The sequence below is a fragment of the Bos indicus x Bos taurus genome, chromosome 28 (genome assembly GCF_003369695.1).
Source record: "Bos indicus x Bos taurus breed Angus x Brahman F1 hybrid chromosome 28, Bos_hybrid_MaternalHap_v2.0, whole genome shotgun sequence".
Classification (NCBI taxonomy): Eukaryota; Metazoa; Chordata; class Mammalia; order Artiodactyla; family Bovidae; genus Bos; species Bos indicus x Bos taurus.
This window is the reverse complement of record NC_040103.1, coordinates 7,585,522-7,594,103: the sequence shown is the minus strand read 5'-3', so window position 1 is coordinate 7,594,103 and position 8,582 is coordinate 7,585,522.

Here is an 8,582-nt window from a genome sequence, read left to right as displayed (position 1 = left end):
CTCCAGACGAGGTTGCACGTTATTCAGGAAACTGTTGTTGCCCAGAGAGCCCTGGGCTGACTTGCTCCCTTCGGAGCTGATGTTTAGGGAAAGGTGAAAGCAGCTGGTTTATGGAAGCATCAAACAATGTGAGCTACGGAACCCTCCAAATCCCAAACGTTCCTTGCCAAGAGCCGTTTCTTCTAGGTTTCCAACTCATCTGTGTTTCAAAAGCAATTTCACTTAAATGGCTTATTCCTCTGACTCCTAATCCTTGGGAAGCTGTAAATTGCAGGCAATAAAGAGGGCTCCTCCAGATTCATTCAGTAAGTGTGCTATGAGCTAGACACGGGGCTGACATGGCTTGCCATCAGGGTGTGGTAGACCGAAGTCAGACATCTGATCCCCTGCAAAGAAACCAATGTGCACATGTGGGTGTCTGCAATCCACTGGTCAAGATCTCAAGGCGCATAACTTTGCAACTTTCTATTCTAACTGAGCCGGCATTGTTTGTTACCCAGGATGCATCACTGATGTGCGGGGCCTGGGACTGTGTGGCATTTTATCTTACCATCTTCGAGGAAGCTTCAGAGGCTCCCTCTGTAAATGCTTCTTGAACCAATGCTTGAATGAACGAATGAATGGGCTCATTGTGTTGGTCATTAGCCAATGCAGTAGTTTCCTGCCAGCCCCGCAATTTCCACAGGGAGCCTCTGCAGATTCCTTGCAAAGAACGTGGTGCTGAAAGAGGCTTATCATGTCTGCCTCTATCATCCTGTGTCTTGTCCAGACTCTAGGACTTCTGTGAGAGAGCAGGGGGGAGAAAAGGGTGAAAAAAAAACTCAAGAGAAAGGCAAGAAAAAAACCACTGTAGGAAGATTCTGCTGCCTCCAGACCTTAGGAAAACCACTGGTCTAATTCATTCGCGATGGTGACTGTTTCATCTGCAGGCCTGGCGCTGCCTGCTGTAGCTCAGTCCGTGAGGCCTCCCTTTCAAGTAAGCCCGCTACTTGGCGCTCCTGACTGACAATATGGGGGGCAGATGTGGCCCCCTCTTGGAGCACACTTGTTGGTGGGCCACAAAATCCAAAGGCAAACCCTCACAAATCTAACCAACATTTTTTTTTTTTTTTTTTCAGATTTCCAGATCCAAGTGCCCATCTGGTTCCCTCCTTAGGATTCTAAGACATCTGGGCGCCTGCGCTGGAAGAGACTTGCTGATGCTGAGTGCCTGTTATACCCTTGAGTTGTGCTAAGCCCTTTCCCGGATGCTGTCTCATAGAATCCCTCACAAATCCCTGCCAGGATGGAATTATTATTATTCCTCTTATAAAAATGAGAAAACAGAAGCTCACAGAGGCTGAGTTACTTGGCCACAGTCACAGAGATGGGAAGTGGCAGTTCCTGAATTTGTATCAGGACAGTAACATCACCAAGGGGTGGTTTGGGAGGGTTTCTGCCCAGCTTCAGTAGCCGCTGATCCCCAAAACTCTCCCTGGCACAAATAAACATATTATCTAAGTGATGAGCATGCAGGGGACAAAATCAAACTCTGATATGTCTTGCCAGCCACCTCCCTTTCAGTGAGACTGCTCCCCAAGCCCTATCTAGAGTCCACGCTGAATCAAGATCTGTCTGGCTCCAAACCCATCTTCTTCCCAACATAACCAGGATGCCTGATCCTTTAGATTCCTACCAAGAAGGCTTTTGTTTTCTTGAAAACTTTACCCAGAAGAGCCAATCAATCAGTGGAGGATTCTCCTAATGGAGCCTGGTTCCCACATTTCACCAGCTTGCCCATTAAATGCTTCCCAGAGTACCTGACACGTTGCTTCCTGGTGGGTTAGCATCACTGGTGTGAAAAAGCACCCAGCTAATGGTGTGGATTAGAGTTTCAATTTTCTTTGAAACATCCACTGGCCAAAATTAGTTGCAACTAATTTTATGTCAGTCTCTAAATGTAGACACCAGAGATATTTCATGTGGCTGTCCAACCCACCCTGCCTGTGTGAAATGGACCCAGGATTAAGGTCAGCCATGATCTTGTATTCCAGAAGGAAATTAGTTTTCACAGACAAAATGTTCACAAGTGAACATCGTGTTCCAGATCTGCTGGAAAACACAGAAACAAGCTAAGATTCCAGGATTTCAGAATTGTAAACAGGTAGAAATGTTTCTACCATCTCTGCTCCTTTCTCCAAGGAGGTTCTACCCAAGATTGCTGATAAATGACACTCAGCCCTCCTTATAAACTACACAGCGTTTGTACATGTGGAACTCTACTTTGACCCACAAGTATTATTGTTCCATTTTATAGATGAGAAACTGGAGGCACCAGGAGAATAAAGCCAGTAAGTCATAGACGTGACAGGCTCAGATCTGCAGATGTCATGCCCAGCTCTCTTTCCATCAAACGCGAAGTCATTTATTTCACCACTCAGGTTCTCCCTAAAAGGACAAAGGGTAGATGTGATTTTTGTAGAGCCTCGTTAGTTTCATGGTCCTGGAAGGTTGCCTTTGTCTGACCAGACCTGGTGCTTCAGAGTTTAGCTTGGCAATCAGACACTACCCCTCTCTCTAGGTGTGGGCATAGTTTCTAGAGAAGATCGGCAGCAATTTCTAGGGACTTGCATGCCAGGTCATCTGAAGGTACCTTGTCAACTGCTGTTCGATGGGGCTGAGGGAGGAGGAGAAGAGAGAGCTGGTGCCTGGACTGAGCGATTATCTCCGTCAGCTTCTGAATCACCAGCATCCTCAATCATCCATTGGTCCAGCAGAAGCCTGAGAAGGTGGCAGTCTGTGAGGTGCCACTGAGCAAGTGGGGAGCCTCCCAGACCAGCTGGCTTTCTGCTGAAGCTGTGAGCTACTTGGAGCATCATCTCAGGAGGCATCAATTGCAGCCAGGGAGCTTCCTGAGCCACCCAGTGGGCTGCTCTCAATGTGGACCCACTCCAGGTAGGGGCCTCTCTGGGGCTGGTGGCTGCAGCTGCAAGGACAGGAGCTGAATTAGGCTGCATACTGGGTATGGCAGGGTTCGTCTCCTCTCTGTATGCCAGTCTTGACCAGCTGAGAGACAGGGTGTGGTCTGCCATCTCAGAGGCTGGCCGCAGGGAGCTACCTGAAGGTAAGCAGTAGCCCCAGGTACAGAGACTCCATGGCACCCCAAGGTTGTGGGAGGCCCCTGCTTCCTGCACTTTTGACTGCTCAGGCAGAGACCCCTGGAGACTCTCTTCTTTGCCTACAGCTCTGCTCCTCAGACTAGCACCCCTTCCTCCTCCCAGACCACGGTGTGCTCTTCTGATTTCAAAACACTTTCACTTCCAGGACTCCACGTGCAATGAATGCTCAAATATTCTGTGAATCAATGAACCAATAACTCAGATCACACCCATACACCTCTGTGGCTTGGGTACGATTATCTTCATTTTCCTGAGGCGGATGGTGGGCTCCTGGTCTTACAGGCTGCAAGTTGCAAATAGGAATCAAACTGAGATTTCTGCTTTCTAATTACACTGCGCTTCCCCCACCCCGCCCCCAACTGCCATCTACCAGATATCAGCTCAAAATCTCATTGGCTCTGCAAGGACAAGGTGCATTCTTGGCCATCCTGCCCCTGATGTGCCTCAAGTCAGGATACACAGTAGATTTCGAGAGGCTGGTGAAGTAGCCTCGGGAAACGGCAGGGATTCCCAGGAACGCTCCTGGTGGGTCCTGTGCGAGTGAAGCCTGGCTTGGCTCATCGGAGCTGGGATAGAAGGTCACCAGCTGAAAGCAGGGGACTGGCTGTAGCACTGGCTGCAGGCTGCCAGAGGCACATCTAGGGACCTGGAATTGTCCCTGGGTGTTACCTAGAACCATTCCAGGGGCTCCAGGAGGGCTCTTAGGAAGTGCCGTGCTGTTTAGGGTGGGACTCAACGTCTGGATCAGCATCCCTCCCTTGCTCCTTGCCAGCCCTCTTCTGTTTGCAGTTGGAAACCCTGCCACAGCTCAGTGCAAGCAGCACTTCTGTGCCCAGTGGGGCACGGGGACAGGGTTTGGGGTCGCTTGCTTTCCCAACTCTTGTGCGATTCATTTGGGTGGAGCAAGAGGGTCTTGGCAGGTCCTCTCCAAGGCGGAGAGAAAGTCTTTGCTGGGAGGGAAGCCAGTTTAGAAACCTGACCTGTCTTGTTCACCAGTCCTTCCCCTCTGCCAAAGGGAGGCTGTTGACATCTTTAGATTCCTCTTTCTTTGCTTTGCAAGATGTCCTGTTTTTATTCAGCTTGGTGTCCAGATCCGGTGCATGGGCCCGGAAGTCAGCAGTGTTCCCACCATGGGTCAGTCTAAGTGTTCAAAGCCCAGCGTCATCACATATGAACTTTATTTAACCTGCCTCAGTTTTTCATTGTAAAACAGGGGTAAGGACAGTATGGAGCTTGTTAGGTTGTCACAAGGATTAAATGAGTTAGCTCACATGAAGCTCTTAAAACATTGCTTGAGAGATTTCCTGGTGCTCCTGTGGTTTAGACTTCACCTTCCAATGCAGGGGCTGCAGGTTCAGTTCCTAAGATCCCACATGCCTCATGGCCAAGAAAACCAAAACACAAGACAAAAACAATGTTGTAACAAGTTGAGTAAAGACTTAAAAATAGTCTACATCAAAAAATAAAAAATAAAACACTGCCATACCACTTACTCTGACCAGCTTGGCTTCTCTTTTGGTTGGTGTCCATTTGCCTGATTATTTGACATTTGAAATTGTCAGATTTCCTGACAGCCAGGCAGGCCGATTCACCTGCAGGGTATATGTTCTGTGCCTTTTCCTCTTTCTGGAACTGAGTGATGTTCCCCAAGTTTGCCCTCCCTGGGTGAACGTAGCATTTTAACTGCCCGCTAGAGAGAGGCGTTTAGCAAGCTGATTCCTGAGACCCTCACAGACACCCGTGGTTTGCAATTGCTGGCAGGAGTAGATGTAGTCACTCGCTGGTTGTCAGGCTATCTTGTGGCTCCCTGCAGCCATCCTGTGCTGCCTAGGTGGAAGGTCAGGCTGCTCAGTGCCCTGCATGGGAAGTTTCCCGGGGGAAATCCAGAGCTCCCTGGCTTCCCCACTCTTTCGGCATCACGTGCAGCCACTGCTGGCAAGTCAGTCCCTGGAGCCTGCGCTCCGTTGTCCCCGGCCCCTCATCCAGACCAAGGTGGGCTGTCCTTTATTTTATTTCTTTTTGACGGTGCTGTGTGGCATCTGGGATCTTAGTTCCCTGACCCGGGATTAAACCTGTGTCCCCTGCGGGGGAAGCATGGAGTCTTAACTGCTGGACCACTAGGGAAGTCCTTGGGCCCTTCTTTAAAGAACAACCAGAACTGCCTGTGTGCCAGGCTGGTGCTGGGGAGACCCAGGTGACTTGAACGACGATCAGGCAGCCAGGCAATTGAAAGACGTCAAAGGTGATTCTGTGAATACAGCCTGCTGGTGCTCAGCTATACAATGTGGAACCAGCTTATTTGCTGTCAGCTTTCATTCAAACAAAGAGGCTGGAAAGGCACTCCCCTGACACATAACCCCCAGATGCCCTTGCGACAGTGGCGGCCTCTTTCACAGGTCACCAGCACCGACCTCTCCACGACACAGGTGCCTCCCCTCTGGGTGCTCCATCCGTGAGCGTGGATCCCTCTGTCCTGCTTGCTGCTGGTCCTGGGGTGTGAAAGGCCCCTGGAAGGGACAGGCTCCTGGCGACATGGATATTGCCGCTGTGCTATCTTTCAGGGCCACAGGTCAGAGGATACCGTGATGAACTGAGGCCATGTTGTATCTGCTGCTGGGCTGTGCAGAGCTCACTCGTCCAAGTCCATGCAGGTGGTCCCTCAGCCCTACGGCCTTGAGGGAATTGTATGAGCAGCATGAGGGGTCACAAAGTATCCTGCTCTATAGATGACCTCTTAAGAAGGCCGACTTGATGACCATATTGATGCCAGGAGTAATGACGTGTAAGATGACACTCATAGTAACGACCATGAAGGAGGTCCCCTAGACTACCAGCTGTCGTGTGCTTCACAGCACGATCATCACTTCCCAGCATCCCCGTGATGTCTGGTCCCAACCAATCACCTTCCCTTTGCAGTCAAGGAAACCGAGGCTCAGCTAACCTGAGCACCTTGTCAGAGCCATGAAGTGAGTGAGCGGCTGAGCTCCGTTTCAAACCCAGGCCTGCCTGAGGCTGCAGCTCACCCCGTGCTCCCCTACGACAGGGGGCCTCCTTTCACTCCCAGTGCTCAAGGTTCTGATGACAATCAGATTTGCAGGGGAATTGCACGAAGATGGCTTTTCTAGTTATTTGAGGGGGGAATCGGCTCCGTCACCTGGCATCTCAGGGCTCCAGGTGTTGGACCTAAGGGTTCTCTTCCTTTGACACTAGACTGTTTCCCCCACTCCTGCTGGCCTCCCTCCTTGGAGAAGAACCATCTTTCATCTCCCATAGTTGCTATTTTTCAAACATCAGTTTTAATTTGGGGCACTCTCTCTCTGGGAGATTGCAAAAATTAAATCGTTTTTAAGCAACCAAACAACACTTGTGGGGTTTGTAACAAACTTGTGAAATTTGCGGAACTTGGCAGTGGAGGTTCTCTTGGCTGATTTCCCTGGGGCCCTGAGGACCTTCATGTTGGCTCTTATTTCTGTCTGGTTTGGGGTCTTTCTTGCCAACTAGGGCCCGGCCGTTGCATCTCAGACTGATTTCTGAAAACATCAAGGGGCTGGAGGCAACTCCCAGTCTGGATGTCCAATTCTGCCTTCCGTTTGTCATTGTTGGAAGTCAAGAAGACATTGGTGGGTTGGGGGACCATCTGTGGGGGCAGAGGGTCACAGGGCCAGGATGAGGAGGAGGACCCAATCTCCCCGCGTTGAGTGTGCATGCTTTCCCTCCAATCCAGGGGACTCCAGGGTCCCCTCAAGGGTGGGACCATATTCCAATTGATGCCAGTTCCCACTCCTCTGCAGAAGGTCCTCTCCACTCAGGGAAAACAGCAGTAAGACGATTTCCAAGCCTCAGCTGTCACCAGCTTGTATTGTCATGGTCTAAGCCAAGTATGCAAGGTTGCATGTGTTTCTGGCTCCTCCAAATTCTTAGCTGGAAACAGTTTCAAGTGGTCAGGACATGGATGGTGTGAGCCCAGCAGGATGAACAGAACTTTATAGTTCACCTTCTTAGCTGGGCTGGTCCTCTGATATAACAGGGAGCCCTCTCTCTCTGCAGGAGGACTTAAAGGGAACAAGGGGCAGGAGGACTTGCCCTGGGGGTTTGGAAGGTGATGTCCCAGGTGGCTCTAGTGCTAAAGAACCCACCTGCCAATGCAGGAGGTGCAAGAGATGTGGGTTCGATCTGTGGGTGGGGAAGATCCCCTGGAGTAGGAAGTGGCAACCCACTCCAGTATTCTTGCTTGGAAAATCCCATGGACAGAGGAGCCTGGTGGGCTATAGTCCATGGGGTTGCAAAGAGTTAGACATGACTAAGCAACTGAGCATGCACACAAGCCCTATATTTATCTAGAGAACCTGGAGTCTGGGCCAGAGGCTCGGTGCTAACCATCTTCACCCTTTACTGGCCATGGACCTTCTCTGTATGGTTTCCTCATCTGTACAATGGAGTGAATAATAGCATCACAGAACTGTCATGAAGAATAAGTACAATGAGATGTACTTAGAACCATGCCTGGCAGATAGTACATATGCATAATGTCAATTACCTTATTATGAATGAGAAACTGTGTTATGCTCAGTGAGACTGACAAAGGATACTATGGACCCTCCTAGAATAGTGGCCACCAAACATGCCCCCAGCCTCATTCCCACAACCTAAGAAGATGTCAGGCTACTTGGCAAAGGGGAGTGGAAGTCGCAGAGGTAATCAAGTCTACTAATTGGCTGACTTTGAGAGATGGAGCTCACCCTGGATTCTCCAGGTGTAATCACAAGGGTCCTGGAAAGTGGGGGGAGTGGGCAGAATAGGGGGTGAAGGATCAGGGGAATGGTGCCACAAGACCCCTCTGGAAGGGGATGGGCACAGAAGCTCTCCTAGAGCTTCTGGAAGAACCGCAGCCCTGTTGTCCCTTGATTTTAGCTCAGTGAGACCTATGTCAGATTTCCATCCTACAGAATGGCAAGATAATAAATATGTGCTGTCTAAGCTGCCAAGTTCATGGTCATTTGTCATAGCAGTGTTAGTTGCTCAATCGTGTCCGATTCTTTGTGACTCCATGGACTGTAGCCCTCCAGGCTCCTCTGTCTGTAGAATTCTCCAGGCAAGAATACTGGAGTGAGTTATCATGCCCTCCTCCAGGGGATCTGCCCGACCCAGGGATTGAACCTGGGTCTCCTGCACTGAAGGTGGATTCTCTACCGTCTGATAGGAGACTAATCCTCATGCTGTCCCTTGGGTGTCCCATGGACTCCCTCTGTGACTGATCCCAGATGCTTCACCCTGTCTGTGCTATGCCTGGACACTGCCCTTCTGAGGAATTTGTACGTCACAATAAAACCCTCAAAGAATCCATGATGCTCTGAGCAATCTGACCTCTTAAGGAGCTGCTTGTGACAACTCCAGGATTTTCTTCCACCCAGAAAGTCCTTAGAT